At 36.3% G+C, this 24,462-nt stretch overlaps 1 long non-coding RNA gene across 1 annotated transcript; it reads right to left on the reverse strand.

Annotated features, from left to right (window-relative positions):
* Positions 1-13,660: 13,660 nt before the first annotated feature.
* Positions 13,661-14,448, reverse strand: LOC108969549. Its single transcript, XR_001993398.1, has 4 exons — positions 14,396-14,448; positions 14,219-14,276; positions 14,074-14,158; positions 13,661-13,844 (listed from the first exon to the last, which is right to left on the reverse strand). It is a non-coding gene; the product is annotated as an uncharacterized LOC108969549 (long non-coding RNA).
* Between the last annotated feature and the right edge of the window lie 10,014 nt (positions 14,449-24,462).

The raw sequence follows: 24,462 nt of genomic DNA on the forward strand, positions 1-24,462 counted from the left end.
CGACGTGAAATACAATATCAAAGTGGAGCGAATAAAAGGTGACGTAAAATTTAATGATAAGTTAATCACTTTCATCTCTTTTATAAAGAGGAAACAAACAAGCGCCAGAAAGTTACGCTTTGGTGATTAGCGAAAGAAAACAATTTTGGGTTTGTAAGCTAAACAACTACGGAAAATTACGAGGGATGTTTGAATGCTGAAAGTAAAATGCGGTAATAATGAAAATCAATGAAAGTCATGAAATCACTAACATGTAGGGACTAACATGCAGGAAGATCAGTTCAGATTTCTCATGCTTAGACAGACGATGGTAGGGTGCCGTTGAAATTTACAAACACAAATACTTAATAGTGTATCAATGTCAGTAAGAGTTTATTAAAGGTAATTAAGTATGCGAGAAAGGATGCTGTTTACGTCGACAACGTGAAGTAAACTGCAGATATAAAATGAAAACCAAAGACAAGATACGCATATGCGTGTGCTTTTGGAGGCAAGAATGTACATAGAAATAAGGCCTCCGACAAGCTATAAAATAATAACTCGAGCTTCACTTTGTCAGGCAAGAGTCTGTCGGTATGCTATGCATTAGATAGCGGTTGTCTTCATAAGCAATACGTATTAGATGAGTGTGCTATGAAAATTGTAGCAACATCGTTCCCAGTTAATATAATATGTAATATGTTAAGTTTGTTCGAAATATTGCAGTGACTCGCCAGCTACTGAACTCAAGTGGTAGTTACGTGATTTACGCTAGTATACGGTGCTAAGTGCATATGTACAAATGAATGAGAATAAACAAACGTGGTTTGAATAGTGTAAGCCTTCACTATCATTACAGCGATTGCTTTTACATTTAGTTTTTATAATATTTTTCCATTTCCGGTTTTACTCAGCAACTCTCCTGGAACATGAACATCAAAATACGCATTTTGAGTTAAAGAGAGGGAATCAAAATAAACTTGGAATAACCTGTGTGAAGTACTTTCACTCATAAAAGTTTCCATACCAATAAACATGAATCTGGTATCTTCCTTATTAGTATCTTCCACATCATAATTACCAAGCTACTCACAGACCTGCGTTCACAAACAAACAGATATAACAACTTGCAGATTTACGAAGCTATTTTCCAATTCTCCACTGAAAAAGTATATAATGGTAGCACCGACGCAATACTATTTGCCTTGCACTTAAACTTATCACACTCACAGATGGAGAAGCAAACATACACGCAAAATTAAGTTTCCGTAAGCGTAGCGGCTGCTAACTCAGTGATGGCGAGGGCACTCGGATATAAATGCATACACTCATCGTTAGAAGCTTCCTGCTGTAGATGTACTTTAACTACTTGGACTAGCAGTAAATTACAGGCATAAATTGCGTGCTAAGTGACACTTTGCATTCACGCTTTTCACTTCGCATTGCGTGGTTCTGCAGCTTATTGCGACAACACCTCGGTTCGTCTGTCGTGGTTGGCCACTAACTCAAGCTCAAGCAAAAGCCATCATCACCGCCTGCTGTAGCAGATGTTAGCAGTATTTTATGCTCGTTTGCCATTCCGTATTTATTTTCCTCCATCAATAAATTGGTAGTTTCCAGTCCCAGACAAGAATATCTGTGCTGCAGGTACTACGGATGTCTCTTCGAAAATTTCAGCAGCCACAAACAGATCCGCAGGCGAGCCAACACCTTGAGCAACCCTTTTTGGCTAACTGCTAACTCGCATTAATTTTCCCTCCCATCCGTTGATAATTTCCTTTTTACCATATTTGGGCTGCATTGTTTTCGATCTCCTGTCGCACTATCGCATCGTTCCTATAAAACAATTGAAGAAATTATCAAAAGTAGGGAAGTAGGTTTGGGAGTGGTGAGCAAATGCGGGATGGATGAGAGAGTTGAAAACATCACATTTATAACATCAGGAAGTTGGAGGAAAAAAACTATAAAGATAAACTGAGACGAAACAAGTTAGTATTCGTGCTTATCAAAATCGTTAAAGCACTTTAACTAAATATTTTTCTCTCTTTTCTTTTACACAATAATAGTTATTTTTCTTTTCATTTCCAAAATAAAGCAAGAGATTATTGCGTTTGTTTACATAAAAAATATTTTTCACTGCTGAGTTCATTCATCGTCAGCAGAGTCGTCGTCAGAGAGGCGAGTAGCCTTCACCACATTGTAAGGTAAAACTTTTATTCGCTTGTTTCTAGCCACTGGTTGATTCACGGTGATTTTGCTCTTGTTGGATTGCGGCTTTTTTCTTGAAATGTAATCGGTTGAGTGACAAAGTTGCCAATTAGTCAGCTGTCACTTATGGCGTCAGTTTCTACTAACAACAAAAACGGAGACGGTGGTAGAGTCTGAAGTGGTTGGGAAAAGTATGATATTAGCGTCAGCCAACCATTACAGTGTCTTCACACGTGACGATGGCAGCTGGCCAGGCAACCTACAGGTCGAGTGGCGGCGGCTGTGATTTTGATGGCAGCATGAGGACATTGTAGGGCGTGAAATTTCGGATGTGGCCAACAGTTACGGCAGGAACTTTGCTGTCTGCTTCAAAGGCAGTGCAGTGTTCCCCCCGAATATCTAGTGTTTTCATTAGTAATAAGTGTTTGTGCTCGTCTGTTTTTCTCGCCTGCCAAAAGAGATCAACGACATGCACTTTCAGCTAGACTGCCATTATAATTTCGAGCAAGTGCCAACGAATGGAGTATAGGTGACGCGGAGGCACTTAAGTCCACAGACTGCACCGCCACCTTATATTTAGCATTTATTTCGGTTGCAAATTTTTTAGCTTACTTTTTGCATACTTGATGATGAATGATAGCTGTAATGTTCAAACGAATGCTTTGTACATTCGTCAATTAAATTTAAATTTAATAAAAGGCTGTCAGTACTTGTCATGCAAAAGTTATACTTCACTGCTTTCAATATAAACATTACCAAGTCCATTACGAGCCGCAACAGCATACCTCAATTTTGACACACGCACGTTCTTTCAATATTATTTCAGCCAAAGTTTCGCGTTTTGGTCGAAGTATGTTACTCATACGCCGTGTGCGTCGCAATATGTTCTTACATCTTTGCGCATACGCTGGCGGTGCTGACTTTGGTTGAACCCAGCACGCTTACACTCAACTTTCTGCGGTTCATTTTGCAGCATTTGCCACAAAACCAATAAAGGCAATATAAAAATTCTTGGCGGGTACTAAATCATGCAAAGGTATAGTATCGCACATTAAAAGTCCTGCAATCTTTTAGTGTTTAGGATTTTAAATTTTTATATTTGTTGGTCAGCGTTTTCGTATCAAATAAATTTCTTTAAGAAAAAAGCATAAGAGTTAAAATTTGTTGAGATTTTGTTGCAACATTGTTTACTACGAATAATATTAAAACATCTGGTCAGAAAAGCCCACTCGATCCCGAGCCCTATTTTTGGCGTGCTGATAACAGCGGACAAAGAGTCATTCACATACTTTTAATGCAGGAAATATTATAATTTTAACGATAAAATACTACATGAACATAATTAAATGTATATGTTACAAAATGTTCACCTTTTTTAAATGCATACAAGAACCCAAACTCCTAGGCCTTAAATATCTTTAAATTCACAATTGCGCCTATTCGCATTAAAATAAAATATATATTAAACAGATATGGTCATAAAAAGTTGGTCGTCATCAATCTATAACGCACTCTATTGACACAACGGTATCACCAGTCATAAAGTCAATAAATATATTCTTCTCATTGAACATTGCTGATAACTGAATATTGAAATATGTAATAGATGTATGTTTACGGAGGATGGAGTCATGTGTAGAAGTTCACGCAAGTGAGGAAAGTTGTCTGACCGCCATTCACTTGGGAGTGGCCAGAAACGATTCTTTTACATATGGCTCAAGCAGCTTAGGACTTCCGGTCTTTGACCAAGTTTCCTCTTGGTAGCCTAAGAGCATCCGTTTGAAGACGAGCTAAAATGAGAAGGCGAAACATCCCCTGCATAGGGTTGTGCGCTGGGCTTGGGACCCGCCACTTAAAAAAACACCCCCAATGAAAATTAGCAATCAGCCTCGGATAAGAGACTCCCCTTTTGATGACGACCATGGAAAACGAAATAACGACTACGCATTGAGGGCAGGCACCTGAAATTTTCGGTCCTATAATTGGGAAGGTGCCGCTGGTTAATGTTCTCGTAAATTTAAAGGCCGACATCACCGCCGCCCAAGAAATGCGATGGACGAGACAAGGACAGAGATGAGTAGGTCCTTGTGGCATTTACTACAGTGGCCATATTAAGGAGCGCAAGTTTGGTGTGGGATTCGTGGTGAGAGAGAGACTCCGTCGGCGAGTATGATATTGATATCATCGACCTCAACTGGATAAGGAAGTAAAACAAATGGGTCTGGCAGTGAACGAAGGCACTAGCGATTTTGGTCTCACGTCACTGTTAACAGTCATAATTTTGAAGTCGTAGATAATTTCGTCTTTCTTGGAAGCAGCATAAACACCACCAACAATGTTAGGCTGACAAAGTCTAAGTCAGATTTAGCGACCATATCAAAAAGAAATATATTTTCATGCATTAAGAGACTAGGAGAGTAATATATAAAATGACAGGTAAGCAGATGTGACTGCGAAAATATCGCAAATTTTTCAACATCATGAAACAATTACTTTGGGGTTATTTGTTAGTAATTCTGTGTGAGTCTGTCTGACTGCCATTAATAGCAGAGTTTTCAACCCACTTATCAGAATAGAGTAGACATTTCATCAAGTGCAAAACATCCAACTTCTATTCACTTTTAACCCGCTGCCAGATTTTCGTACATGCAACTAATGCCTTTGCCATCTCTCAGAGTCTAGGTGCGCTGGTGAAGCAACTCTTTTCACTACCAACGGCCTCAACCATGTTCATTGCTTTATCATTTTTTGTCATATTCATATATGCTCGCGTGCGTGGCTTAGCAGGCGACTCTATGTCGAGCTCATATCTGCGTTTGTGAGCTGCCATACACAAATTGTTGGTCCTGCATAATCACATTAATAATAACTGCCAACGTTACTGTCTCGCTTTAGCTGTTTTTTACTTTTTTTTCATTTTACGCGTTTATTATACGCCGTCGCTTTGGGCCGTGGGCTCTGCAGGCCTTTATTTTGGTCACAGAGTAGAGGATTGAGGCTGTGCTGCAGAAACATTTTGTCGCTTTGAAATTTAATGAAGAGAGATGCTTTGCCGCAGTTCCGCTACGCAGTAATTTGTGCGTTGGTGTTTTTGTAAGGCTTGGTGGAAGCAGTGTCGCTTTAAAAGTTTATAAACAGTGCGCCCAGTGTTGTCAAGCACAGTTAGCCGCCGCAAAGCAATTATCAAATTTAAGGGATTAAGCGAATTTTGAGCTTTTAGTCGCGCAATTGGAAACAATGAAGCGTCTGGGTGGCTTAAACTCAGCTAAATACGACAGTGCAATTAAAAGCTCATTTTTCATGCTACTTAAGAGTTGCAGAAACTGCTGCGCTATTATTTACTGGGTTAAAATTTTTCTGTGAAATAATCAAATTCACATTGAAAAACTAATTTCCGCTTCTCCAGCATTCTTCACAGTAATTGTCAACTTTAACCAGCTTTCACTGAGCTCGCTTTTAATTGCTTCCTCTGCTTTATATTTTTTTTTCCTCTTTTTTTAATCACGAGCTCAAATTCGATTTTGCATAAACTTGCGAAGATATGAGTTGCTGAAAATAACAAATCTCATGGCATTCACTTGGCATGGTGCCAATGCACAAATGCCGTAAAATGTCTGGTTGTTGGTGCATCTATAGCCGTCGCAAAAGAGCTTTTTATATAGATTTTCCGGCATTTATTTGGAGCTTTCATATTTGCAAGGCGTCGTCTCAAAAGCGCAGCCACCGACGAGGCGGAGTGAAGGGAAATCGGAAAATCCGAGCGCTCTAACAGCAATGGAGTTTAAAAATATTCCAAGAGAGCTACTTGCGTCTTATGATTTCAGCCTAAATTATAGAATTTCTATTAACCAAGTTGACCAACACCAGGACCACCCAAAAATACACCCTGTTCAGAAAGTATCGGAAATTCTTCAATTAAATATGTTTTGATATCTTCAATTTACTCAAAACGGTTTCACGGGAGCGGTTCTTTGAGTTAGAAGAATGGCCAGAATTTCATGAAATCAGGTCAATACGGTACCTTCAATGACATTTTTTGAGTTTTTAGCCAAAATTTAAAAGAAATACGTTAATAATGTTTGTAAAGTTCGACAAACACAGCCAAGGTCGACTGACATAAACGGTAAACACGGTAAGAAAAGCAGGAAATGCAGAGTTCTCGATATTTCTTGACAGGGTATAAATAAACTAGACAAAGCACAAATCAAAATTATAAAACATATAACATTAAACAGTATACAATTAATATTTTCTGGGAGCTAGTATAGTTAGTCGAATCTAAAACCCAAATATCCAAGCGCTTTACTTTATAAAACAGCTTATTTTAAATTACTGCCAGTCCTTGAGAGTAGTAAGATATGCTGGAATTCACCCTACACCCTTGAATTAGGTTTCGTATACGCCTATTTACTAGTTGCTGGTCACTTTTAAAAAGTTGCGCTGACGTGAAGATATGTTACTTATTTAATTAAGTTCGTTAACAAGAAAAATTAGCATTGCGAAATGTTTTTTGCGATATTCTTTGTTACTTTGTTATTCTGATTATATGGTATTGCTCTTCTGCTCAGACACAAAAACACAGGAGCTTTCTGTCCAATCTTCCAATATGACAGGCTTTTCATAGAGATATGTTTATTCACATTTGTAGGTGTGACCAGAAGTGGAAAAATATTTACGAATTGGCATTTCGAGTTTCCTCTTACCGTTTTTCACTTTTCCCCTGTTTTGATCGGTCAGTTGCACTTTTCGCACTGCGTGCTTGAGTTGAAATTTTATTTGCGCAATTGTTGTTGACATTGGTGATTGTTTGTTAAGGCTTGCTCCTGAAGTGCTGCCGCTATTTTTGTTGCCGCGATTGCACTTAAACGTCTCTTTGGAAGTTTTCGTATATGTACTATATTTACCTGTGGATTTTTACATTTTGTTACTTCCCTCCTTATGGAACTTTTTACCACTTCAGTACCGCACTTTTTCTTGCCATTTACGTTGCTGGTTTTCTCTCGTTTAAGCTAACAACCTTCGTATTGTTGACGGTTTTTGATGCTTTTTGGTTTCAGCGTTGGCGACTAGCTCACATATCACATCATATCTTTGTGCGATTTTGTATTCCTTAAGGGACAGCATCACATTTAAAAATGCAAGTTTTCAGTAGTAAATAGTTAGTATTAATATTTTTGATTTTCTTTTTAATTTAATCTATTTTCTCAAGCTCATATGTTTCGTTTGACTGCTTGCGTGCCTCCTTCCTTTGTTTGTCAAATGAAAAATATTCAATAATATTCAGGATGGATACTAACCAAATGTTTTAACTTAAAGTTTAATCAAATTACATATCCTTACCACGTTTATTTCGATAAATGATATAATAGGCTGTCAAAAAAGTCTTGAGGTATTTTTTGCGGTATTTTTATTGAATTTTCAATTGTTCATAAAATTTTTTTTGATGACTCATGCCCAGCTCTTGACCGATGCTACGGCTGCTACTATGCCGGTCTCTTTCGACCAATTCAGCGATTTTATCGCAATTTTCGAAGACAGGCCTTCCGGAGCGTGGCGCATCTTCGACCACCTCTACACCAAAATGAAACCATCGTTGTGCGGTGGAAATGGAAACTGTATCGGGTCTGCACAAATTTTATTGTCGGCTTGAGATGCATTTTTGCCTTTATCGTAGTAGTACTGTAAAATATGCCAAATTTTTTCTTTATTTTGAACCATGTTTGCTACGCTATAACTCACGAACAACTTAAAAGAAACGACAATTAATCAAACACGTTTTATCGCGTGATATAAGCTTTCCAAAAAGGTATATCAGGATCCGATGCGAAGAATAAAAATAGAACTATGAGCTCTCAGCGCCAACTAGCGAAAATACCGCAAGACTTTTTTGACATATTAATACATATATATATATCATATATATATATAGTATTGTATCTAAGTCGTAACTGATATATATATGCTACACTTATTTAAGAATCCTGACATGTATGATTTCTGAAGTTCTTGTGGCGTGTAACTGAAAAGGGGAATAAATCTTGGTGAGTCCACTTTTCATATTAGTTGCTTAAAAATTTTCCTTCTGCCGCTATCTCTGTTACTCTCATAATTATTTCCAAATAACCGAAGCTGAGGGGTAACCAAGCATAAACACTAAATTTTTTTCTTTACGTGTGATTTATCAGAATTACAATTAGAATTTCATATCGCCGAATACTTACGTTTACCACATAAATTAGTGTCGCTCATTAGACTCCCTTGTTAGTTGGCCGATAAGTAGCAATCGCAGACGCTTATCTCTTATCTTTAAGTTGAATTCAGCAAAGTTTTATTATTATTTTTTTTATTCGTTTGAGGTCTGTAAACATTCAAAATAAAAAAAATATTTATATACATATATGTTGTTGTTACTAACTGTGCATGATAAAGCTATACATTACTGAAATAAGCCAGTGCCTTCAACCGCATGTGATTTATCATCTTTACTTTGACACTTCAGTACAGCAAAATATCATAAGCAAGAAAGCTTAAGCAGTTAGTAGCCGACATCAAGACGACTAATTTCATTTATTTTAGCAGAAAATAGGAAGAACTTAACATATTAAAGATATTTCGTTTACTCTTGGCAGAACAAGTTACTGAACAAAAAGGAGGCTGTGGCACTTCTGTCTAGAACCAGGTATGCATTGAATGGAAATGGAATGCACTAATTTAGCGCCGCAAAGCAAAATATGTTTTGATCAGATGTTGGTGTGGAAAAACAATAATAATAAACTAATGTGGATGTAGTTGGCACTGAAATTGACAGAAAGTTGCAATACTTTTAAAATTAAATTTAACTTTACCGAATTATTCGTATTAAGAAATTTTGGTGGTTTTTATCCTAAATTCAAGTGAAAGTACGCTTTGCAGCGATTTGACCTCATTTAATATGTGAGAACATGACATGCTCTAAAGAAAATTAAATATTTGTCATTTGCTGACATTTGTCGAATTTAAATGTACAAAAGTGACAGCAACAAGGATCAAAGTGCACACTTAAAATCATGCAAACAAGTAAAAACTAAATGCAGGAGCAAAAACGATAAACAGCAGAAATTGCAGCGAATGTTGCATGTATGAGTTATATGTGCGAAATGTGATTTGCGGTGATTTATGCATGAATGAAGCCAATTTATGGATTACCGCTGCTCAAATGCTACATCCCGCTCCTCCTTACTCGGCTTCAGCTATTACTCGAAGACTCAGCGGTGGCTTGCTACGAGGCGGAGTGTGTATGCCACTAATGTGGGTATTTGGTTGTTGTAGTTGTTGCTTGTTGCTTGTTCTTACATTAGTTGCCAATTTTTTACTATCGCTCTTTGTGCCACAACCGTTGCAGCCAAGTCGGAGCCAGAGCAAAGATTAACGTTGCTGTAAAACCAAAAGCCAAGTGATTTGTGGTGACTGCAGATGCAATGCTGGTTCTTGCTTGATTCTCTTCCAGCATGAAGGTATCCATGTTTTATTTAAACCACAATTAAGTACTCATGTATGCATTTTGAATATTCGGTGTATATTAAAGGAACATTTCCTCCAATGGACTATATCATCAACCAACACCCTTACGAAGTTATCCTCAGCAAAATATCAAGATGTGTTTAGATACAAATTTTTGTATATAACTGAGAAAACGCATGAAATCAAATGTTTTACTTATTAACATATTCGCCATATTAATTTATATTATACGAATCTATCATTACGAAATCATCAATTGAATTTTTTTGAATTCCAAGCCATGAGCTTTAAAATTACCGACGTTGCTAGAACAAAACTCAATAATTCAATTAAAATGGGCAAGAAAACATGTGAGCCATCACGATAAAGCAAAGTCTCCCACTTAATAACAATAACAACAAACCTGATGCACTATTTCACTTGGCGAGACTTAGAAGCAACCCAATTACAAATATAGAATACACCCACCTGATTCACCCCGCCTCATGTCCGTTTGCTGCCACTTGGCTCTATGACCCCTTCGACACCTGAGAAACAGAACACCAGCATCCTTTGCAGGTTTGTAATTATATTTATTTTCCGACTTTGAGGCAACAAACAACAGACAACCATTTGCTGGCGATGGATGTGATAAAAATAAAACAACAGCAACAATGTGTGCAACAATATATAATTGAAGAGTGCGGGTAAAAGGCAAGGTAAAGGAAAATGCATAGAAAAATTCAATTCCATGGCTATCGAAGTGCTGGCTTAGCAAAACCACCGACCAACAACAAATACCTGGATTTAGCTGAGCGAACCTCAGTTGCTGTCTGAGATTGTTTGGCTGCACACCGTATTCACGTACATGAGAAAGTGTTCACATGGGTGGCATGTGGCATGTTCGAGTGCAATCTGTCGCCACCTGCTCCCGCTACCGTAACCTGCGGCACTGTCATCACATCTAACTCGTTTGTTGTCACTACTCTACGTTTGCAGGTGAATGCTGGGAATCGTGTGTGGCACGTGAGCTTATCGCTGGCGTCTGCACTTTTTCTATTCAATACAAGTTCTGACGTGTATGTGTGTGGGTGTAATCAATGCAGAAATTCTTTTTGTTCTTTTGTTGCTTTCACTAGGAAAGTCGTTTGCTTTTCGCAAAAAAATATAGTTGTATTAAAATGTTATTGCTACATTCTCACCTGGCGCTAGCAAAAACTTTTCAATTTAATGTCTGACAAAAAGGAGAGTTTGGAGTTCATGCCAGGATTAGTAGATTAAATAACGATTATAACAACTAAGGAAGCCATTTCGTTACTTTTGAACAAGTAACTGACACCTTTAGAATTCATTAAACAGATTTCGGATTTGAAGAGCTTGAGTAACGGTAGTTATGAGTTGTCAATTAATTGAATGGGGTGATGTAAGGAAAATTTGTATTTTGTTGGAATTTAAATTTCGCTTATAACAAAAATTATTTATAGTAACAGTGTCATTAGTGTAGCAAACGCTTCAATAAGTACCTATAAAAACAGCTTCTTTAAAAATGTCAACAACGAGACGAACAACGCAGTTGCACCAGTGCACATTATTTGTATTAACATTGAAATGACAGATGACAGTGACTTCTACTGACACCTTATGCAAGCGCGTAGAGTGAGTGAAATAGTCAATTTTTTCCAAGGCTTGACTTGCCTCGGCCAAGTGGGGAAAGGTGAGATTTATTTTAAAATTTGGTTGCTGATGTCACATATGTACTTACGTCTGTATATATTTAAGAGTATGTTGTGTATGAGGAAAGAGGGCTTTTATTTTTAAGTCACTGCCAAAAGAGGTTTTCATATCAATGGCGTTTTCATACCCTTTTCCGTTGTCCTAATAGCAAGCACTGTGTTTTGGTAAGTTAGATGAGCCGTCTTGTTTTCAATTTGTGAGAACTCTTTTCTCGTTGATTTACAACGACATACTCTTTGTATTTTCTTTTCGTCTTTTTTGTTAATGTTGATTTGCTCTTACCTCAACATATTTCTAAATTATGTATGTGGACCTTCAGAAGCGCTAAGCATTTGTTATACAACCAAGATAAAGTGCTCAGTGTTTTGTTGTTTATATGCACACATGTTAGCAAGTGTGTATTGGTAAGACCAAGCTATCAATCAATGGATTACCCTTGTCAACTTGGCTTTGTATAAAAATAAAATTCCTCAGAAAGCCTATCTGCTAAGAGAAAAATCACTTTTAACTTTTACAATATATGCCAAGTGACATATATGTTCATGTGTTTACTTATGTATGTACGAATATACAAATATACATGTTTAACAAGTTCTGATAATTAGCACAGGCTGAATTAACCACAAGAATCTTACCCTTAAGCAAAATAAAATAGATCACGCTTTTCACGTATTTTTCAATATTTGTTTTACTACTTTATTGACTTACGAACAGTTTTGTGAGATTATTCCATTCGACCATCCACAAACAGCTAAAATTTCTGAAAAGTTTACGGTAAATCATTCCGATACATCAAGATCAATGACAAGCCAAGGAAGCTAGTGTCAGCAAAATAACTTGCACGAATGAAAATACCAAAAAAAGAGAAAGAAAATTATTTAAAGTTCAAAAGAATGACTGGATTCAAATATGATGTTGTGTGAGCTTACAAAAGTGTGACTTGTGTGTCAGCACAAAGTAATAATTTCGAATAAAATTTCGAAGATCACTTCAATCAAAATAACTTTATCGAAAAATTTATCATAATTTCATTTTTGAAGCGGTCTGAACTGGTAACAGAACTTATGGTGGGACTAAATGAAATAATTTCTAATAAGTATAAGCTTATTGATGCTCATACTTATTAGAAATTATTTTGGCAATAGAGTATAAAAAGACATCTGGGAAATTTATTACACTCTACAACATTTAAGTTGTGCTTTTGCGCTCTGACGGTTACGTTTAGACATATCAAGAATTTCCGATTTCCGCTAAATACATCTGATGGCAAGCATTTTTAGCATTTTCAATGTTTGGCGTTTAGTACTTTTTGAACTGTCTGCTCTACCCCCCCAATCAAGTGGTATTTACGAGCGTTTGGAAGACACCAAAATAAATTAAATGAAAACAATATATAGAAGTGGATAACTCTTTTATGGAATCGAGCCCTGCTACTGTGTAGAGGTAACGCTCCTCGATCTAGGCATCCACCACTTTCTTTTTGAATATATTTAGTGCTTTTAGCTTTAAATTTGTCCAGATTTATGCGCTCCTTTATGCTTTTGTGTTTAAATATATTCTCAGTGTACTCGTTTGTAAGCTTGAATGGCATTTACTGGTGATTATCGCCATATTACAGGCTCAATTAGGAATGTCACATTGAACGAAAATGAAATGGAATAGAATCCTTTATGCAAACATATTCACAGACGAACGCATACACACATGCACCTACACACACACGTAAACTCGCACATATAAATATAAATAAATGATTGTTTACATGAATGTGCCGTTAATCGCCATTCACAAGGTTTTAATTATGAATGCAACACATTGCAGCATATTGCAGTTATTCAGCTTGAAGCTCCGGCAAAAACAGTCTGCATGAAAAGAGAAAAAATCCATTTTTTTATTCAATTTCATTCGCTTTATAATTGTATGTGGACTTTGCGGTAGTTCTTAAAGCAGAAAAAGAAGTGAATATATGCCCATTTCCTCACATAGATTTGCACCCCCAAAAAGACAGTAGTCATCAAATTATGCTTACAAAGAACATTTTTTGGTATATTCGTAACAAAATACCATCACATCCTTCATTAACATATTATATTAGCTCTGCTATTCTCTACTTAGTTTGTGCCGGAATATCCAGTGTAGTCATTTATTTTCAAATAGCGTTTACGCAGCTGCTAAATTGCCACCAGCAAGCTGCAAACCGTCTCGCTCAAATCGGCTTTCGAAACTGAACTGAGTTGACACACCGAGGTAAAAGTAAATTAAAGCCGAAGAGACAGCTAAACACGAACGGTGTTGCAGATGTGGAGGCTGCTCTTGGAAGCAGCGCTGCTGTTTGACATTGTGTTGGTTTTTGCGTTTGTCCACGTGGTTCCTGACGCTGTGAGTGACGCCGCTGCCGTCAAACTTACCGGTGCTGCTGATTTCGTCGTTCTCTGCTAGCGTTGCTGTTAAATTAAATGTTAATTTTTTTCTGTTAACTGCCTAAATGTAAACAAATAAAAATGGACATGCAATGACGTCTCTTCCCAAAGCTGAGAACATAAAAAGCTTTTTAAAGGGTGACTTTTTTAGAAATTCTTAAAATAATAACAATAATGTATAAAAAATTATAAAAGAATGAAAGGCAATTTTATAAATATTTGTTAGCAGAAAAGATACTTAAGTTTGTATAACCTTTTGATTTGCAAAAATTAATTAAATTTGCAGTTAGTGGACTAGATTTTCATGGTGATGTTTTCACACTAGTCTTCCTTATGATCTATATGGTAAAAAGTCTTTTATTCAAAATTGCGCTTAAAATGATTTCAATTTTAATTACTTCACTGATGCCTTCTTTATATATTGTAAGACTGTAAAGGCCGCCGACGTAACGGCATCTAAACAAAAGATAGAAAATAAGAAGAGGATAATTTAAGCCAACCAAACCAAGTAGAAAAATGTTTATAAACATTAACACTTGTCCTAGAGACATCTATACAGAATATACAAAAATTACCTATTTACCGCAATAGTTTTCGTAGATTCTGTTTATGGTATGGTTATTCAAAAAACACTTTCAATTTTATTTGTTTTACATTTGCCTCTATGTTTTCGCATTTTCACTTTACTTTTGCTGAAAAGAATAAAGAGAATAGGAAAAATATTTCAAAATGTAGTAAATAAATTGTTGACATACAAATTATTTGATTTAAAAAGGGTTTAAAGCTCTTCCAGTTGTGGAGTCCAAGATCAGCAAGTGAACAAGCATACAAAAATAGCACAATGACACTAGAAGAAGAACCAAAGAGGTACAAAAATTAAAAGGAAAGGTAATTGAACCAGCATAAGTGAGACGTGCCTGTGAGTGAAATGAATAATGAATGAAAATGTTGCAAATTCGCAGATTTTCATTTTCGCGCCAGCTGCTGCTCATTCTAAGTCTCTCAGTAGTGGCACGTGACTCGCACACAAATGTTGTGAATAGACTCATTCAGAAGACACCATTATTATCTGGAAGATCTTAGTTGTGTGCGATTGCGACACGTTTTGGCAGGTCTATATAAATCATCAACACAGATCCATTGTCAACTTAATTTGTAGCTGCAACATGTGATGAAACGATGATCACGTTGCCAACGCAGAACTCATTCACACGCGCCTTTTATGCTAATTTATATTGCAACGCATTCGACGCATTGAAATTGCGATAAACCGCATGGCAATGTATTTTACTTGCCTTGAGCAAATGCATCGGAAATTCGCCTTAACAACGGCAGCAAACAATTTGCATTACAAGCAAGATAAATAAGGAATTTTTCGATTTCTTTGAAGTTGTTGACAGAGAGCAAAATATGTTGTTGAGATACAAATAAACGGTATGATACGTAATAAAACACACATATATATTTCTGAATATTCTGAATTATTCTACAGTGTAGTTAGTACGTACTTATTTACACGAATAATAATCTAAAATAAGTTTTCATCCATTACCCGAAATTATAATTAATTAATTACTTTAAACATTCAAATTAAATACTTGTACAGTGCTGTAAAATGGAGAATCAAGTGAAAAACTGTCCAACTGACTTTAATGCTTATTTCCTAAAATTCAGATCCCAGATGTACACAAATCCGAAAGCAACATCCAATCAACAAAATAATACAAGAACAAAGTATAATTTTGCTATTTTTCAGTCAAATTCATAAATCCATTTAATACGCACACACATTCATGTCCATATGTATGTACTTGAGTTTCAGGGCATGCACACATTTAGGCCAAAACAATTAAATTCACAGTAAATGCATATCCATCGAAACTAGATTTTCCGACCTGCCTTGAATAACAAAATATCTACGGACGTCATACAGATAACAAATTGGTGTGACCAGCGGTAACGAAGACAACCGAAATGGGCAACAATCTAATGGGGTGATCAAGTTTGCAAATATTTGCCCTTTGAGGATCACGGTCAGGCAGTTTAGAGGAGAGAAATCAATTGTGTTAATCACACAAACAATAAATATAAAGGAGGGCCACTAAGAGACTCAACACACACAAATGGAAAATGTGGTTAGGAATCTTTATTAAGGCAACATAATTCGAAGAATTTGAGATGTAGAAGTATTTAACTGTTTTGCTTTTGTAGCAGCAGAAAACATTCGTCAAGTAATTACGGTGAATGATGCCAATGGATAAAATTCGAGGTTCGTTCCGATTGCTTCGATATACATTCTTATATGACAGTGAATCAACGACGCTGAGTAATCCTCAACTGACAAATTGAAATGGAGACTGATACATCAGTTTTGAACCTCAAAACTGCAATTGCGAAAAAACTTTTATTTCTTTCATACTTGGATATTGCGATCAAGTGTGATTTTATGAATACGTTAAAGGTAAGTGGTCAGCTGACGTCATACGGACACTGGTTTTGGAATTTATATAACATAACCCAATGTCTCCAATACTGCCATCATATGGGAGAGCTTTAAAAGAGATAAATACATAATTTTAATATGTATAACTCTATAATATAAAAACCGTTAGGTGAACAAAGCTATTGTACTCTGTGCACTATAAAAAGAAGAGCATTATGTTGTCAACGGAAGCAATTGCCATTAGGAATTTTTCTAATAAAGTTTTGCTTTTGCTCTTCTCCGTTGTTTTAGCCTGATTTACGTAAATATTAAGACAGTTTTAAACTAGGATAATACATAAATCAAGTGCTGTACTTTTGAACAGCTATTTGAATAGTCGGAGCTCAGAATGCTGTCATAAATACCTCTTGTGAGGGGAGAGAATATTAATCTATAGAAATGCTGCAGGAGATAACCAAGGTTTCCACATTGCATGCCAGAATTATAGGCGAACCCAAAGGAGTTAGTGGAATTAGTTTTAGAAATTGAGAACTTTGCGCATTGCTAACAGCATCAAGGCAGTTAAGCCAATGAAACGAATCCATTTTACTGTCAATGGTCATGGTTGAGGAGGAGAATCGAAAAACGGTGGCTCTGGCGTTTGACCAATTTCAGAAATAGTGTACTCACGCGTAGGATAGGGTTAAGCGTCGGCGAGGTTTAACGCCTTATTTGCTGGCATTGTCGAGAGCAAAGCAAACCATAGCAACGCCTGTGTGTGAAGCGGAATAGGAAAGCAATTACCGTTTCCTTTCGCAATCGGAAGCCATTTATTGTGAAGTCTAAGTTGCGAATTGTCGGCTTGACTGTTCTGTGGAATGGTTGGCATTTCTGTTTTGGATACTCTGAAGCGATTACTGCCACGATGGTGTTATGCAATTTCTTTGTGGGTTATTACTTTAGGTCGCATGCGCTGACTTTCGCTTTTCATTGCTATTTTAGTTGCTATTGCACCTCATAACTGATAAATCAATGCCTGAATGATGCTAAGTATAAAAGTGGAAAGTGAAAAGAGAAAAGAGAAGCTGGGGCATCAAATGCCTTTTAACAAAGGAAGCAATATGACTTCAGGTGAAATCCGTTTGCAATATGATATATTGTCGAGCATTTTGATCTTGTTTATGCATCGACATAAATTTCGATAAATTGTCTTCTACATTTTTGGAAACTGAATACATTTATCCCTTGTCAACAAAGGTGGCGGTCCAATGATGGCAAATGTTTATGCCAGCTTGCAACTGGTATTATCTTCTTCATCATTCTCACTATTTTTATTTCAAATGTTATTACGATAGTAGTGAAACCGTATTTTTAAAATAAATATCGAAGCTGCTTAAACATGTCCTCTGTATCACTCGAAATGATTGTAATAAGTTCGCATTCCGACATTATATATCTCTAGAGCATTTAAGAGAACATTATCTCAATTGAATTTCCAGCACTTTTATTGTTTCATGAAGATACTCACACACCTATGTATTTGTAATTGAAATTGTCTGTGACGTTGAATTGTATAAGCAATCGCCTCCTCTCCACGTTCTCATCATCCTTGTCCCTTTCCTTGCTGCAATTATCTTTTTATTTTACACTCTATTTCTCCTGCATTCGGCCACTTACACTCGACATTTTGGACAACTCCACGCACAGAAAAGGTTCCCAAATTGAATTCAAATCCACATTCATCATATTTTTATGGCAACTGCGCTTCTGAAAGCAGCAGTACATTTTCAGCAAATCATCATTGAGAGTGTCGCTTTGAGATTTGTGCTTGTGTCAGGCTGAAAGTTAGCGCGGCAGTTGTGTGTCAGCAGACTTCAAGTCTCAAAAGCGAGCACGTAAACAACAAGCACTTTTTGTTGCACGTTTCCTTGCGTCGCGAGCTCCAAATTTTGATTTTATTTTCCTAAAATATTCTTGTTAGAGTAAGTCAGAAGCCGATACATAAAACTTTGTAGAATCATTTATAAGTTCTGAACAATAAATAAATGTTCGTTTCTATAAACTGACTACAAGTATTATTCATCATAAACATATTTGAACAATTTTTGTAAACATTTTGATTACTGTCGGCAGCATTCCCTTGCTAAATAAGTGTTTGAATTCAGGAGCTTATAAAAGTATTATGGGAAAAGAAATACCAAAAAGAGAAATGACAAATCTGCTAAGCTCCAATTTACTTCTATACTTTGTATATGGAGTAGTAATTATTTTCCTATGAAATTATCAATTGAATGGGGTTTTCGCTTTTCCTTTTTGGTGTTAAGCAACTCAGCGTATCTTTAGCCAAATAAAATCATAAACCCACAAACTAATATTAGTGATATTATTCGAAATTCATAAAATTAGAATATGCACGTAGATTTGGATGAATGAAGCCCTGGGATTTGGATGCGAACTACCTTTTGCCTTCTGCAAATCCTTTGGGGCGCTGAAAAGCTTTTCGGGTCTTTCCCAACTTAGCACACGCCATCACAAAAATAGATATTTATATTGAGAATAAAAGCGATCCTGAAACTTAAGTTAGTTAGGTTTACTATTTTTCAATTTTTTCCAGTTAGGCGAGGAATATCCTTCTAAAAATAGTTAAAATACTAGTAGAGCTAGTTCATCTCTGAAGTATATCTTTACAGAAGTGTTGTTTGAATGCTCAATCTTTGGACCTCCACCATTTCAATCAAATTTTATGAACTATTAGACACTCGAGCAATTTCGACTAGAATATCCATACTTTCATGAAATAGCTGAAAATGCTTCCTCGATTCCTGTATTGAGAAGGTTTGTTTTGCTTAGACAGATGACGCTAACACTCAGCATCTTATTGAAATGAAGTGGCGACATATATTTGATTCCTCCTTCAAGGCATAGGAAAATATTTAAGGCGGTGAATCAGGGTACACAAGTTGCCATACACACAGCCTGCGAATCCATTGAGTAACAGTAACATTTGTGCATCTAAGAGAAATACAGTTATGTGTATTGCAGAGCATGCTGTTGTTGATGTAAATTCAGATAAATTGACGTATACGCAACACAAATTGCTTAACCAACTACAAACGTGCTCACGTGCTCACATGTTTCACAAGCTGCCGTCACAAGCTGCCGGCACAAGCGTGTGTGAACGTGAGGTATCTACGTAAGCGCGAACATGTGAGCTTCATAGAGCAAATGCAATTTGCATGCAACAACCGACGTGAAATAATTCTTGGAACAATGCGCCCAAACTTAAAATACTTCTTGCTTACATTTGCAAATATTTTACTTTATTGTTTACCAAAGGTACGTGCAACCTTTCGTGTTATGGCATCGAGCTCATAGATTTCTTACTTCCTTTTTATTTAATTTAGTGTAAAACATAACTCTTGAAAATACAATTACACATACTTCACTATCTAAATGGTAACGAAGATCACCTTTATTCACTCACTTCCTCCTTTCTTCTATTGGCGCTGAATCACAAACATAAACTCCATTAAAAGTGACACTTCGGCTTTTCACATTTTTTAGTTAACTTTCCTGCCACTAAGCATCCATATAAACTCTCACATAACATGGTCAATGGTGTTAGTCAGGTTCAAGGTCTCTCGCAGAATCAAAGCCGTTCAGTATGTAAGTGTGTGTGCGTGCTGGTAAGAGAAAATATACGATCGATATTTAGAAACTATGAGCGAGGGCGCACGAAAGGTCGTTGCGTAAAATGTAAGCAGTGAGACAGCAAAGTTAATCGTCGAAGGGCTTGTCATTGCGAAAGTTTTGCTGGAATAACCGTTGAAATCTTTTCCTGAACCTCTGCGAAATCTGTGCATTGCGCTGAGCGGCGGGAGTTGAACGGTGCAACAAAGAACCTTTGAAGCAATGGAAATTACTCAGAGTCCAGAGATTTATTTCAACTTCTTCTTACTGCTTTATAAAAATCAAAATCTGAACATTTCAGAAGATTTTACTGGCTTCTGTGCTTTTTAAATATAAAACTAACTATCATGTTCTCTTACAAAGAAGTAAGTTGGTGAAGCTATCTTCTTTATTTAAATAAACTTTCATTTATAATTTGCTTTTCTTTTAGCTTCTCGCTTTGACTTTTTTACTAAAGATTGTTTTATTTTTCAGACTCTGTAGCATATGTAAGGTGGAAATATTGTGAAATATTGCTATGAACCCATAAAACAGAGCCATTAAAGCGGTCATCATCAGTGACATAAATCCAGTACGAGAAAAACGGCAGATTAGATTGGTGATTTGGTGGCGGCGGGTACTTCCACAATTGACCAACAACTAAGACCGAGGAAACCGTAACGGAGTTAAAATGTTTATATGCAGCTTTGCAGTAAGATAAAAAATGAGCGTTCTAGCACCGAGTCAGAAAGCATTTAGCTTATAGCTCGTGAACGCAATCAACAGCCGTGGGCAAAATAATCCTCAGGACTTTGGAACACATTAAGTTCATTTGTCATCACAAACCAAAAGATTATTTTTATTGCTTGGTAGCCCAACTGCAAGTCGGTTTATTTAGTTGCAACAGGATTTACTTGTATTAATAGGTAATTTTTGAAAAAAGTTAAAAAGTCGGACAAAATTTTTAGAAAAATTTTTGCAAAGCAAGAGAGCAATGACAACAGATTTTATTGTTGTGGTTATAAAAGGGTTTCCAATAAAAGATATATAATTCGTTAAAAGAAAACTCCCAATTTTTTAAGGAAATTCAAATTTTCGGAATATAACATCATTCAAGTGGTCTCTACGACTTCTTTTCCGGGAACGAATTCGATGAACACAATTTTCAAGTATTTTTAATCAACTTCACCCAATTGCGACCATAAATATAACCAAAGTTGGTTATCATTGATCTCTACTGCTCTACATTGACAGACGCGGGTTCCACCAAACCAAAAGCCACACCAAATTGTTAATTCAGGTGAATGTGATGGTTGTTTGTGTAGAATAATTTTGTGGATTTTCTTCGCACCAAAATCTATAGATTTGTTTATTTACCGCACCACTCAATTTTCTTAATACTTTGTAATTATTTTGATAATAAAATTGAATAATTTATGAAAATTGTTCTTGCCTATCTCTTTTCACGATGAAACTGTAATAATGGCCGAAACGACACTTAGAAATGATATCATATCAATTGGAGAACCCGATAGTTTTATTGGTTTTACTTCCTTTTAGTTTTCCGTAATATTTGCTTCATAATTAAGTATTTTGTTCTTTGACTCGTCAACTTAGAACTCACCAAAGCAACGTTTAATGTTATTTGAATTTGTATTTACTTTCACCGCATTTATCTGTTATTTCGTCTCCATCACATTGCCGTCCAATTAACTTCTAGTAATTGAACACTCGTGTAAGAACTTCAGCTTTTAATTACCGCTCAGGTTCACAGCAATTTCAATTACAATGGCCGAAAGTCAGAAGATTCTTCAAACTTTCTTCACTTGGACATTTGTACAAAGAAACTTTTCAAGCTCAGTCGAACGCAGAGAGCTTCAGCAACAGCAGAAGTAGGCGTAACTGCAATGAAGGAGAAAGAAAGCGTTACCTATCACAGTCTAATAGAGTTCATGTGCAGCACTACTGGGCGTATGAACAACTTTTTGCTTGAGAGACATTGCTGGAAAATTCGTTTGTCAAGCGATCAGTTCACTTCGGAGTTGTGTTGTGTTTTGAGCAACTACAAAAATAATTGCAAACTTTACACAGCTTAAATTGACTTTCTTACAATATTGCAATTTACTCCAATGAAAAAGACGAGTTTCGCTGCAATTCCCATATGCATTCATTCATCTGCGACCAGTGGAGCCTGGTGTTCTGATAGCTCGATGTTGTGATGCCATGATGCCTGCCTTATTGTGTGAGCAATGGTCCGAATTCATATTTGTCCTTTAGGGATCGTTGCACCAGCCTTACCAACTGTCCCAGCGCTCACACACTGCCTCTGTCCTCAACCGTATTGCAATGACTTTTGAATTGACGTGCATTCAATCGATTCGAAGTTGGTATTTCATAAGTCATACGTCAGAGGCGGCAAAGGCAGAAAAGGCAAATAAATTGAAGCGAAATTTTCAACAATGTGCAATTTAACAACGAAAGTTCTCAATCGACTATTTGAACAGGCTGACGTATGCAAAACGAACTGAAAACTGCAATCGAAGTCTTGGATGGTTAGTAGAAGTTTAGCAATGGTTTCATGAGCTATGAATGGTAGAATTGCAAAACATCTCTTATTTCTCGTGAATTTTTTAAAAGAGCTTCATCAGTCGATGTGTTTTATTGCACGCCAATTCCTATAAAACGGTTTATGAATAACGTTGCACTCGTATATGGAAGCAGAGCTGTGGCTAACTTACTGTTTACAAAGTGATGAGTGACAGTGATAACACATTTAGACACACACAAGAGGCACAAAAAGAGTTGGCAACAGAGAGTGACGAGAAAATGAAAAAAAATACCACAGAACAAATTATGCAAAATACTCGAGCCTTGTCACAGACTTTTTTCCCGCCCACTGCCATAACATCCTATTACCCACTATAGGGCATTCAGTCACAGTCCGACTCAGATACAGTCCGACTCGGCGGAGCATGCACACACTCTGCATACCTGTATGCAGCGATTAGGGGAGTCAACGTATGCTTTGCTGCCGTGATTAACTTTTGCTATGCACTTTAGTATATATATATATATTAATATCAATATATATCTATTACAATTTGCACTTCTGAGTGATAGCTGTGCAGCTTTCACCATCTTCGGCGAATCGTAAGTACTAAACACTGATATCTGCAAATTCGAGTTAAAATTTGTTTTCCAAGGATAAACTTCAGTATATATTTGAACATCGAGAAAGGCATATGGGAACAGAAAAGTTTTTGAACAATGCAAATTCGAATCGGTCCAAAGACTATAAGACTAACTTTTCAAATATATAAATGATTATTAATATCTTTTGTTAATCCCATCTTTTGATTTCTGGCAGAACAATCATAATACAAACTTAACCTTTCAACTAGAGGATTTATTCGTTCTGCATTTCATTTCAGTATCGAAAATATTTGTACACAGCGTGTATATAAGTAACAAATTTATTGAATGAGGGACTTGGTAAAAACAATGCACTTTCATAAAAAATACCAGGGGATTACATTTAGACAAATGGAATGCAATTAAATTAGCAACAACAAACTTATTGGAAAATTATTTATTGCCCCGGTTGAATAGATTGCCCAGCACTCACATCCCAATGGATCATAAACTGGTGGTAAAATTTAGGCACCTTCTGTTTTCACTGGAAGTTTTAGAAAAGCTTTTCCAATAATACATTTGATATGATGTGAAGGTTTTTGATCGGGTTTTCACATATTTTCTAGTACTGTAAATTTTCTTATAATATCTGAGCAATAAGATTCATTTAACTATTAACATCTATTACTCTCCTGCTTTAAATTACCTTCAATATATTTAACAGAACAACAGCAATGTCACTTTACTTGACTTAAGAAACCACGTTGCACTTTAATGAGGCTATGGTCATAGAGATGTAGACATACTCAAATATATAAATAATTATATGTGTGTTTAATATTAAGCATAGAAGTTTGGGTATACACCAAGTCAAGGGCTCAGATTGTATTCTAATACCAGCGATTACATACAAAAGTATTGTTGATGTCACAATTAATGCAATTTCAACTTGTTTTGCGCCACACTGACTAAGTGCAGATGTTTTCTCAGTACTTATTTCGTCCGCATTTTAAGTTATTCATACGCCAAGGTGTACCCTTGCAATGTTTAGCAAAAAAAGGTATTAATTGAAATGCAATTTCTGCAACGCTAATCTGGCTTTGTTCTTTAACAAAATTAATTAATTAAAAATTTAGACAATTTTTACTTAAATATCTATCCATTCCACCAAATTGTAATATTTTCAACTTGAAAAAAGCTTTCGCCTCCTCACTTAGCCACATAATTATAGCTAAAGCCAGTTGGGTGCCGGCAGATGCTCTCAACATGTACGTTTAATCACATGAGCTGCCATAATTTTGCTAATTTTAGTATGCAGAACAACCGAAAACGAAAACACCATGCAAGTAATGCACAACTGATGTGTGGAACACAATGCTAGCTACAGACTGCAGCAGCACGACAGTGAACTGAAAATGG

This window comes from Bactrocera latifrons, unplaced genomic scaffold, assembly GCF_001853355.1.
Source record: "Bactrocera latifrons isolate USDA-ARS-PBARC rearing strain unplaced genomic scaffold, ASM185335v1 scaffold_257, whole genome shotgun sequence".
NCBI lineage: Eukaryota > Metazoa > Arthropoda > Insecta > Diptera > Tephritidae > Bactrocera > Bactrocera latifrons.